Raw genomic sequence first — 13,072 nt, 5'->3', positions numbered from 1 at the left:
ATCCTTAGTAGCACCGTTGCTAAGACTTGTCGTTTCGAAGCATCACGTGATGATCGGGTGTGATAGATTCTACATGTGCATACAACGGGTGCAAGCCAGATTTGCACACGCGGATACTAAGGTTGCCTTGACAAGCCTAGCATGTACAGACATGGTCTCGGAACACGGGATACCGAAAGGTAGAGCATGAGTCATATGATTGATATGATGAACACTTTGAGTGTTCGCCATTGAAGTTACATCTTGTCTCGTGATGATCGGACTTGGTGTGGTGGATTTGGTTCGTGTGATCACTAAAGCAATGCGAGGGATATTGTTTTGAGTGGGAGTTCACCTAGTTTTTAATTGTTGAATTAAAATTTGAACTCAATTTATCATAAACTTAGTCTAAACTATTGCAAATATATGTTGTAGATCATGGCGTCCCCATCAATCAATTTTAACCAGTTCCTAGAGAAAGAAAAGCTTAAAAGCAATGGTAGCAACTTCACCGACTGGTTCCGTCATGTGAGGATCTTCCTCAATGGCGGAAATCTGCAATATGTGCTTGATGCAACACTAGGTTCCCCACCACCCCCTGTAGTATCCGAGGATGAGAAAAAATGTTTACGAGATTCGGGTGACTCGCTACTCTCAAATTCAGTGTGCCATTCTGTGCAGCCTAGAGGCAGAGCTCCAAAAGCGTTTTGAGCACCATGACCCTTGTGATATGATCAATGAGCTCAAAGTTATCTTTGAAACTCATGCGGCTGTGGAGAGCTATGAGGCCTCGAAACAGTTCTTTGGATGTATGATGGAAGAGGGCAGCTCCGTTAGTGAGCACGTGTTCGCTATGTCCGGACACGCGAAGAAGCTCAGTGACTTGGGGATTATCATCCCCAACCAGCTGGGTATTCATCGTGTTCTCCAATCACTGCCATCAAGTTACAAGAACTTCGCGATGAACTACAATATGCAGAACATGAACAAGGAGTTACCTGAACTCTTCTCCATGTTAAAATCTGCTGAGATTGAGATACAGAAAGAGCACCAAGTGTTGATGGTCAACAAGACCACCAGTTTCAAGAAGCAAGTTAAACCTAAGAAGGGCAATGTCAAGAAGGGCGGCAAGAAAGCTGTCGCTCCTCCTGAGAAGCCTAAGGGTGGCCCTAAACCTGATACTGAGTGCTATTACTGCAATGGGAAGGGGCACTGGAAGCATAATTGCCCCAAGTACTTGGCTGATCTGAAGAGCGGCCTTGTCAAGAAGAAGAAAGGTATATCTGATATACATGTAATAGATGTTTATCTTACTGGTTCTCGTACTAGTGCCTGGGTATTTGATATTGGTTTGGTTGCTCACATTTGTAACTCGAAACAGGAACTACGGAATAAACGAAGCCTATCGAGGGATGAAGTGACGATGCGCGTTGGAAATGGATCCAAGGTCGATGTGATCGTTGTCGGCACGCTCCCTCTACATCTACCTTCGGGATTAGTTTTAAACCTCAATAATTGTTATTTAGTGCCTGCGTTGAGCATGAACATTATATCTGGATCTTGTTTAATGCAAGACGGTTATTCATTCAAGTCTGAGAATAATGGTTGTTCTATTTTTATGAATAATATCTTTTATGGTCATGCGCCTGAGAAGAATGGTTTATTTCTATTAAGCCTCGATAGTAGTGATACACATGTTCATAACATTGATGCTAAGCGAATTAAATTGAATGATAATTCTACTTATATGTGCCACTGTCGTCTTGGTCATATTGGAGTGAAACGCATGAAGAAACTCCATTCCGATGGACTACTTGAGTCACTTGACTTTGAGTCACTTGACAGATGCGAAGCATGTCTAATGGGAAAAATGACTAAGACTCCATTCTCCGGTATTATGGAGCGAGCTACGGACTTATTGGAAATCATACATACCGATGTATGCGGACCAATGAGTGTAGCCTCGCGCGGTGGTTATCGTTATGTTCTAACCTTCACGGATGATCCGAGTAGATATGGGTATATCTATTTCATGAAACATAAATCCGAAACTTTTCAGAAGTTTAAGGAATTCCAAAGTGAAGTAGAAAATCAACGTAACAAGAAGATCAAGTTTCTGCGTTCTGATCGCGGAGGCGAATATCTGAGTTATGAGTTTGGCATGTGATAACGCGTGAAGCACACGTCCGTTGGGAACCCCAAGAGGAAGGTGTGATGCGTACAGCAGCAAGTTTTCCCTCAGTAAGAAACCAAGGTTATCGAACCAGTAGGAGATGAAGGCCACGTGAAGGTTGTTGGTGAAGGAGTGTAGTGCGGCGCAACACCGGGGATTCCGGCGCCAACGTGGAACCTGCACAACACAATCACAGTACTTTGCCCCAACTTAACAGTGAGGTTGTCAATCTCACCGGCTTGCTGAAAACAAAGGATTAAAGGTATGGTGTGGAGAATGATGTTTGCTTGTAGAAAACAACAGAGAACAGAGATTGCAGTAGATTGTATTTCAGATGTAAAAGAATGGACCGGGGTCCACAGTTCACTAGTGGTGTCTCTCCAATAAGATAAATAGCATGTTGGGTGAACAAATTACAGTTGGGCAATTGACAAATAGAGATTCACATACATATCATGATGATTACTATGAGATTTAATCAGGGCATTACGACAAAGTACATAGACCGCCATCCAGCATGCATCTATGCCTAAAAAGTCCACCTTCAGGTTAGCATCCGCACCCCTTCCAGGTATTAAGTTGCAAACAACGAGACAATTGCATTAAGTATGGTGCGTAATGTAATCAACACAAATATCCTTAGACAAAGCATTGATGTTTTATCCCTAGTGGCAACGAGACATCCACAACCTTAGAACTTTCTTTCACTGTCCCAGATTCAATGGAGGCATGAACCCACTATTGAGCATAAATACTCCCTCTTGGAGTCACAAGTATCAACTTGGCCAGAGCCTCTACTAGCAACGAAGAGCATGCAAGAACATAAACAACATATATATGATAGATTGATAATCAACTTGACATAGTATTCAATATTCATCGGATCCCAACAAACACAACATGTAGCATTACAAATAGATGATCTTGATCATGATAGGCAGCTCACAAGATCTAAACATGATAGCACAAGAGGATAAGACAACCATCTAGCTACTGCTATGGACCCATAGTCCAAGGATGAACTACTCACGCATCAATCCGGAGGCGGGCATGGTGATGTAGAGCCCTCCGGTGATGATTCTCCTCTCCGGCAGGGTGCCGGAGGCGATCTCCTGAATCCCCCGAGATGGGATTGGCGGCGGCGTCTCTGGAACTATTTCCGTATCGTGGCTCTCGGTAATAGGGTTTTCGCGACGGAGGGTTTAAGTAGGCGGAAGGGCAGCGCAGGAGGGTGCCCGAGGGGCCCACCCCATAGGGCGGCGCTGGCCCCTCCTTGGCCGCGCCGCCTTATGGTGTCGCCACCTCGTGGCCCCACTTCGTATGCTCTTCGGTCTTCTGGAAGCTCCGTGAAAAAATAAGACCCTGGGCGTTGATTTCGTCCAATTCCGAGAATATTTCCTTTGTAGGATTTCTGAAACCAAAAACAGCAGAAAACAACAACTGGCTCTTCGGCATCTCGTTAATAGGTTAGTGCCGGAAAATGCATATAAATGATGTAAACTGTGTATAAAACATGTGACTATTGTCATAAAACTAGCATGGAACATAAGAAATTATGCATACGTTTGAGACGTATCAAGTATCCCCAAGCTTAGTTCCTACTCGCCCTCGAGTAGGTAAACGATAACAAGGATAATTTCTGAAGTGACATGCTGCTATCATAATCTTGATCAATACTATTGTAAAGCATATAAAATGAATGAAGTGATTCGAAGCAATGGTAAAGACAATGACTAAACAACTGAATCATATAGCGAAGACTTTTCATGAATAGTACTTTCAAGACAAGCATCAATAACTCTTGCATAGGAGTTAACTCATCAAGCAATAGATTCTTAGTAGAAAGTTTTGAAGCAACACAAAGGAAGATATAAGTTTCAGCGGTTGCTTTCAACTTCAACATGTATATCTCATGGATAATTGTCAACACAAAGTAATATGATGAATGCAAATAAGCAAGTATGTAAGAATCAATGTACACAGTTGATACAAGTGTTTGCTTCTAAGATAGAAAGAAGTAGGTAAACTGACTCAACATAAAGTAAAAGAATGACCCTTCGCGGAGGGAAGCATGGATTATTATTTTTGTGTTAGAGCTTTTATTTTGAAATCATAGAAACAATTTTGTCAACGGTAGTAATAATTCATATGTGTTATGCATAAGACATCTTATAAGTTGCAAGCCTCATGCATAGATTACCAATAGTGCCCGCACCTTGTCCTAATTAGCTTGGATTTACATGGATTATCATTGCATAACATATGTTTCAACCAAGTGTCACAAAGGGGTACCTCTATGCCGCCTGTACAAAGGTCCAAGGAGATAAATCGCATTTGATTTCTTGTTTTTGATAGATCTCAACTTAGGACATCCATACTGGGACAACATAGAAAACAGATAATGGACTCCTCTTTAATGCATAAGCATTCAACGATAGATTATATTCTCATAAGAGATTGAGGATTTGTGTCCAAACTGAAAATTTCCTCCATGATTCATGGCTTTAGTTAGCGGCCCAATGTTCTTCTCTAACAATATGCATACTCAAACCATTTGATCATGATAAATCACCCTTACTTCAGACAAGACGAACATGCATAGCAACTCACATGATATTCAACAAATGTGTAATAGTTGATGGCGTTCCCAGAAACATGGTTACCGCTCAACAAGCAACTTATAAGAAATAAGATACATAAGCGACATATTCAATACCACAATAGTTTTTAAGGCTCTTTTCCCATGAGCTATATATTGCAAAGACAAGGAATGAAATTTTAAAGGTAGCACTCAAGTAATTTACTTTGGAATGTGATGTCTACTCACGCTTCTTTTCCTGTAGACAGTGTTGGGCCTCCAAGAGCAGAGGTTTGTAGAATAGCAGCAAGTTTCCCTTAAGTGGATCACCCAAGGTTTATCGAACTCAGGGAGGAAGAGGTCAAAGATAGTCCTCTCAAGCAACCCTGCAATCACAATACAAGAAGTCTCTTGTGTCCCCAACACACCTAATACACTTGTCGGATGTATAGGTGCACTAGTTCGGCGAAGAGATAGTAAAACACAGGTGGTATAGATGGTGGTAATATTGCGGGAAGTAAAGATGCGAGTAAAACAATGAACAAGCGGTGCCAGAAAATAGCTTGCTGGCGTGGGAAGCAATTCTCTGTGGTGGAAACAAGGCCTAGGGATCATACTTTCACTAGTGGACACTCTCAACATTGATCACATAATAAATAAGTTCTCTTCCTTTGTGCTACATATACTCTTGTTTGATAATGAACACCATTCATTGTGTAGGGCTACAAGAGCACCTCAATGCCGGAGTTAACACGCTCCACAACATTCGAAATTCATATTTAAGTAACCTTTATAGCATAATAGATCTTTGCAATTTAAACCGAGTACTAACATAGCATACACACTGTCACCTTTACACTATGAAGGGGGAATAGATCACATCAATACTATCATAGTAATAATTAACTCCATAACCTACAAAAGATTATGATCATAATCTACGCCAAGAACTACACGATGCACACACTGTCACCATTACACCATGAAGGAGGAATAGACTACTTCAATAACATCACAAGAGTAGCACATAGACTAATAGTGATACAAAGCTCATCATATGGATCTCAATCATGCAAAGCAATTCATGAGATCATTGTATTGGGGTACAGAGAGAGAGATTAACCACATAGCTACCGGTAGAGCCCTCAGCCCCGGTGGAGAACTACTCCCTCCTCATCAGGGGAGACAGCAGCAGCGATGAAGATGGCGGTGGTGTCGATGGAGATGCCTTCCGGGGGCACTTCCCCATCCCGGCGGCGTGCCGGAACAGAGACTCCTGTCCCCCGAATCTTGGCTTCACGATGGCGGCGGCTCTGGAACTTTTCTCGTATCGTGGATTTTCCGTATCGAAGATTTAGGTCAGGGGGCTTCTTATAGGCGAAGAGGCGGAGTCGGAAGGGCCACGGGGGACCCACACAGTAGGGGGGCGCCCCCCCCCCTCTGGCCGCGCCGCCATGTTGTGTGGAGGCCCTGGGCCTCCCCTCTGGCCCCTCTCTGGTGTTCTGGAAGCTTCGTGGAATTATAAGGTACTGGGCGTTGATTTCATCCAATTCCTAGAATATTTCCTTACTAGGATTTCTGAAACCAAAAACAGCAGAAAACAGGAACTGGCACTTCGGCATCTCGTTAATAGGTTAGTTCCGGAAAATGCATCAAAACGATATAAAGTGTGAACAAAACATGTAGGTATTGTCATAAAACTAGCATGGAACATAAGAAATTATAGATACGTTTGAGACGTATCAGAATGGCAGAGAAATACCACATAGTAGGTAGGTATGGTGGACACAAATGGCATAGGTTTTGGCTCAAGGTTTTGGATGCACGAGAAGTATTCCCTCTCAGTACAAGGCTTTGGCTAGCAAGGTTGTTTGAAGCAAACACAAGTATGAACCGGTACAACAAAACTTACATAAGAACATATTGCAAGCATTATAAGACTTTACACTGTCTTCCTTGTTGTTCAAACACTTCACCAGAAAATATCTAGACTTTAGAGAGACCAATCATGCAAACCAAATTTCAACAAGCTCTATGGTAGTTCTTCATTAATAGGTGCAAAGTACATGATGCAAGAGCTTAAACACGATCTATTTGAGCACAACAATTGCCAAGTATCAAATTATTCAAGACAATATACGAATTACCACATGAAGCATTTTCTGTTTCCAACCAAATAACAATGAACGAAGCAGTTTCAACCTTCGCCATGAACATTAAAAGTAAAGCTAAGAACACCAGTGTTCATATGAACGAGCGGAGCATGTCTTTCTCCCATACAAAGAATTCTAGGATCCGAGTTTATTCAAACAAAAACAAAAACAAAAATAAAAGCAAACAGACGCTCCAAGTAAAGCACATAAGATGTGATGGAATAAAAATATAGATTCACTAGAGGTGACCTGATAAGTTATCGATGAAGAAGGGGATGCCTTGGGCATCCCCAAGCTTAGATGCTTGAGTCTTCTTGAAATATGCAGGGATGAACCACGGGGGCATCCCCAAGCTTAGACTTTTCACTCTTCTTGATCATATTATATCATCCTCCTCTCTTGATCCTTGAAAACTTCCTCCACACCAAACTCAAAACAAACTCATTAGAGGGTTAGTGCATAATCAAAAATTCACATATTCAGAGGTGACATAATCATTCTTAACACTTCTGTACATTGCCCAAAGCTACTGAAAGTTAATGGAACAAAGAAATCCTTTCAACATAGCAAAAGTGGCAATGCGAAATAAAAGGCAGAATCTGTCAAAACAGAACAGTCCGTAAAGACGAATTTTTCTGAGGCACTTAACAGGCTCAGATGAAAAAGCTCAAAACTAATGAAAGTTGCGTACATATCTGAGGATCACACACGTAAATTGGCAGATTTTTTTGATTCCTCTACAGAGAGATCTACGCAAATTCGTAACAGGTAGAAATCTATTTCTGCGCAGCAATCCAATTCTAGTATCAACTTTACTACTAGAGACTTTACTTGGCACAATAACATGATAAGGAGAAGTTGCTACAGTAGTAACAACTTCCAAGACTCAACAAAACAGTAGTAAAAACATACATGGGTTATCTCCCAAATAGTATTTTTCTTTAACGCCTTTCAGCTAGGCGCAGAAAGTGTGAATCAAGTATTATCGAGAGATGAAGCATCAACATCATAATTTGTTCTAATAATAGAATCAAAAGGTAACTTCATTCTCTTTCTAGGGAAGTGTTCCATACCTTTCTTGAGAGGAAATTGATACTTAATATTTCCTTCCTTCATATCAATAATAGCACCAACAGTTCGAAGAAAAGGTCTTCCCAAAATAATGGGACAAGATGCATTGCATTCAATATCCAAGACAACAAAATCAACGGGGACAAGGTTATTGTTAACCGTAATGCGAACATTATCAATCCTCCCCAAAGGTTTCTTTATAGAATGATCAGCAAGATTAACATCCAAATAACAATTTTTCAATGGTGGCAAGTCAAGCATATCATAAATTTTCTTAGGCATAACAGAAATACTTGCACCAAGATCACATAAAGCATTACAATCAAAATCATTGACTTTCATCTTAATGATGGGCTCCCAACCATCTTCCAACTTCCTAGAAATAGAAGATTCAAGTTTTAATTTCTCTTCCCAAGCTTTAATGAGAGCATTTGTAATATGTTTTGTAAATGCTAAATTTATAGCACTAGCATTAGGACTTCTAGCAAGTTTTTGTAAGAACTTAATAACTTCAGAGATATGACAATCATCAAAATCTAAACCATTATGATCTACAGCAATGGGATCATTGTCCCCAATATTTTGAAAAAATTCAGCGGTTTTATCACAAACAGTTTCAGTAGTTTTAGCAGTTTCAGGCAGTTTTACGCGCTTTGCATTAGGAGTAGAAACATTGCCAACACCAATTATTTTACCATTGATAGTAGGAGGTTTAGCAACATGTGAAGCATCAACATTACTAGTAGTGGTAATAGTCCAAAATTTAGCTACATTATCTTTAGCAAGTTTTTCTTTTTCTTCTCTTTCCCACCTAGCATGCAATTCAGCCATCAATCTAATATTTTCATTAATTCGAACTTGTATGGCGTTTGCTGTAGCAAATGACTTAATATCTTTAGTTTCATTAGGCATAGCTTTTAATTTTAAAAGATCAACATCAGCGGCAAGACTATCAACCTTAGAAGTAAGAATATCAATTTTACCAAGCTTTTCTTCAACAGATTTGTTAAAAGCAGTTTGTGTACTAATAAATTATTTAAGCATGACTTCAAGACAATAGGGTACACTTCTATTATTGTTGTAAGAATTACCATAAGAATTACCATAACCATTACCATTATTAGAAGGATATGGCCTATAGTTGTTACCAGAATTATTCCTATAAGCATTGTTGTTGAAATTATTATTCTCAATGAAATTCACATCAACATTCTCTTCTTGAGCAACCAATGAAGCTAAAGGAACATTATTAGGATCAACATTAGATCTACCATTCACAAGCATAGACATAATCACATCAATCTTATCACTCAAGGAATAGGTTTCTTCAACAGAATTTACCTTCTTACCTTGTGGAGTCCTTTCCGTGTGCCATTCAGAGTAATTTATCATCATATCATCAAGAAGCTTTATTGCGGCGCCCAAGGTGATGGACATAAAAGTACCTCCAGCAGCTGAATCCAATAGGTTCCGTGAAGAAAAATTCAGTCCTGCATAAAAGGTTTGGATGATCATCCAAGTAGTTAGTCCATGGGTTGGGCAATTCTTTACCAAAGATTTCATTCTTTCCCATGCTTGGGCAACATGTTCATTATCCAATTGCTTAAAATTCATTATGCTACTTCTCAAAGATATAATTTTAGAAGGAGGATAATATCTACCAATGAAAGCATCTTTACATTTAGTCCATGAATCAATACTATTCTTAGGCAAAGATAGCAACCAATCTTTAGCTCTTCCTCTTAAGGAGAAAGGAAACAATTTCAGTTTTATAATGTCTCCATCTACATCCTTATACTTTTGCATTTCAAAAAGTTCAACAAAATTATTAAGATGGGCAGCAGCATCATCAGAACTAACACCAGAAAATTGCTCTCTCATAACAAGATTTAGTAAAGCGGGTTTAATTTCATAGAATTATGCTGTAGTGTAGCAGGTGGAGCAATAGGAGTGCATATAAAATCATTATTATTGGTGCTAGTGAAGTCACACAACTTAGTGTTCTCAGGAGTATTCATTTTAACAGTAACAAAAACAAGTAAAGCAAACTAAGTAAAGTAAAATAAAACAAGTAACTAATTTTTGTGTGTTTTTGATATAGAGATAGCAAACAAGACAAATAAAATAAAGTAAAGCAACTAATTTTTTTTGTGTTTTTAATATAAGAGAACGAACAAAACTGAAAGTAAAGCAAGACAATAAACAAAGTAAAGAGATTGGATGTGAGAGACTCCCCTTGCAGCGTGTCTTGATCTCCCCGGCAACGGCGCCAGAAAAAGAGCTTGATAACGCGTGAAGCACACGTCCGTTGGGAACCCCAAGAGGAAGGTGTGATGCGTACAGCAGCAAGTTTTCCCTCAGTAAGAAACCAAGGTTATCGAACCAGTAGGAGATGAAGGCCACGTGAAGGTTGTTGGTGAAGGAGTGTAGTGCGGCAAAGTACTGTGATTGTGTTGTGCAGGTTCCACGTTGGTGCCGGAATCCCTGGTGTTGCGCCGCACTACACTCCTTCACCAACAACCTTCACGTCGCCTTCATCTCCTACTGGTTCGATAACCTTGGTTTCTTACTGAGGTAAAACTTGCTGCTGTACGCATCACACCTTCCTCTTGGGGTTCCCAACGGACGTGTGCTTTATCGTCACAAGCACTGGACAAGATTCTAAAGAAGTTCAGAATGGATGAAAGTAAGAAAGGATTCTTACCGATGTTGCCAGGTAAGGTCTTGAGTAAAACTCAAGGTCCGGCTACGGCAGAAGATAGAGAGAGGATGAATCAGATCCCCTATGCCTCGGTAGTAGGCTCTATCATGTATGCCATGCTGTGTACTAGACCGGATATAACACATGCTATTAGTTTGACTAGCAGATATCAAAGTGATCCAGGAATGGAACACTTGACAGCGGTCAAGAATATCCTGAAGTACTTGAAAAGAACTAAGGATATGTTTCTTTGTTATGGAGGTGACCAAGAGCTCGTTGTAACCAGTTACACCGATGCAAGTTGGAACACTGATCCTGATGACTCTAAGTCTCAGTCTGGGTACGTGTTTATATTGAATGGTGCTGCAGGAAGCTGGTGCAGCTCCAAGCAGTGCACGGTGGCGAAGTCTTCAACAGAATCGGAATACATAGCGGCTTCGGAGGCTTCATCAGAAGCGGAATGGATGAAGAGGTTCATTGTTGAGCTTGGTGTGGTTCCTAGTGCATTGGACCCACTAGTCATTTATTGTGACAACATGGGTGCCATCGCCAATGCACAAGAACCAAGGTCACACAAGAAGCTGAAGCATATCAAGCTGCGCTTTCATTCGATTCGCGAGTACATCGAAGATGGAGAAGTAAAGATTTGCAAAGTACACAGCGATCTGAATGTAGCGGATCCGTTGACTAAAGCTCTCACTAGGGCAAAGCATGATCAACACCCGAGAATGCCATGGGTGTTAGGTACCTTACAATGTAATCTAGATTATTGACTCTAGTGCAAGTGGGAGAGCTGTTGGAGATATGCCCAAGAGGCAATAATAAATTGGTTATTATATATCTTTGTGTTTATGATAAATGTTTATATACCATGCTATAATTGTATTAACCGAAACATTGATACATGTGTGTTATGTAAACAACAAGGAGTCCCTAGTAAGCCTCTTGTATAACTAGCTTGTTGATTAATAGATGATCATAGTTTCGTGATCATGAACATTGGATGTTATTAATAACAAGGTTATGTCATTATGTGAATGATGTAATGGACACACCCAATTAAGCGTAGCATAAGATCACGTCATTAAGTTCATTTGCTATAAGCTTTCGATACATAGTTACCTAGTCCTTTCGACCATGAGATCATGTAAATCACTTATGCCGGAAGGGTACTTTGATTACATCAAACGCCATCTGCGTAAATGGGTGGTTATAAAGGTGGGATTAGGTATCCGGAAAGTATGAGTTGAGGCATATGGATCAACAGTGGGATTTGTCCATCCCGATGACGGATAGATATACTCTGGGCCCTCTCGGTGGAATGTCGTCTAATTAGTTTGCAAACATATGAATGGTTCATAAGAGACCACATACCACGATACGAGTAAAGAGTACTTGTCATGAGACGAGGTTGAACAAGGTATAGAGATACCGATGATCAAACCTCGGACAAGTAAAATATCGCGTGACAAAGGGAATCGGTATCGTATGTAAATGGTTCATTCGATCACTAAGTCATCGTTGAATATGTGGGAGCCATTATGGATCTCCAGATCCCGCTATTGGTTATTGGTCGGAGAGAAGTCTCAACCATGTCTGCATAGTTCGCGAACCGTAGGGTGACACACTTAAGGTTTGATGTCGTTTGAGTTGATATGGAATATGGAATGGAGTTCGAAGTTTTGTTCGGAGTCTCGGATGGGATCCAGGACATCACGAGGAGTTCCGAAATGGTCCGGAGAATAAGATTCATATATAGGAAGTCATTTTACAAGTTTGAAAATGATTCAGTGCATTTATGGAAGGTTCTAGAAGGTTCTAGAAAAGTCCGGAAGAAATCACTATGGAAGGCGGAGTCCCGGAGGGACTCCACAAGCTAGGCCGGCCAACCCTAAGGGGAGGAGTCCCAGGTGGGCTCCACCTAAGGTGGCCGGCCACCCCACCTCAAGGAAAGGTGGGAGTCCCACCTTGAGTAGGACTCCCCCCTTGAGTAGGTTTCCCACTTTTGGGAGGTTTTGTTGTTGGGGTCTTATTCGAAGACTTAGACTACAATTCTTGGGGATTTCCACCTATATAATGAGGAGCCAAGGGGAAGGGCCGGCCACACCAAGCCCTCCTAGGCCGTAGCCCCCAAGTGGCCGGCGCCCTAGACCCTCCCTCTCCCCAAACCCTAGCGCCCCTCCGCCACACATCTCTCCCGCAGCGCATAGGCGAAGCCCTGCCGGAGATCTCCACCACCACCGTCTCCACGCCGTCGTGCTGCCGGGATTCCGAGGAGGATCTACTACTTTCGCTACCCGCTGGAACGGGGAGGAGGACGTCGTCTTCATCAACACCGTACATGTGACCGAGTACAGAGGTGCTGCCCGATTGTGGCACCGTCAAGATCTTCTACGCGCTTTTGCAAGCGGCAAGTG

This window comes from Lolium rigidum, chromosome 4, assembly GCF_022539505.1.
Source record: "Lolium rigidum isolate FL_2022 chromosome 4, APGP_CSIRO_Lrig_0.1, whole genome shotgun sequence".
NCBI lineage: Eukaryota > Viridiplantae > Streptophyta > Magnoliopsida > Poales > Poaceae > Lolium > Lolium rigidum.
The sequence above is the reverse complement of the archived record's forward strand: the minus strand, read 5'-3'. Positions refer to the sequence as shown.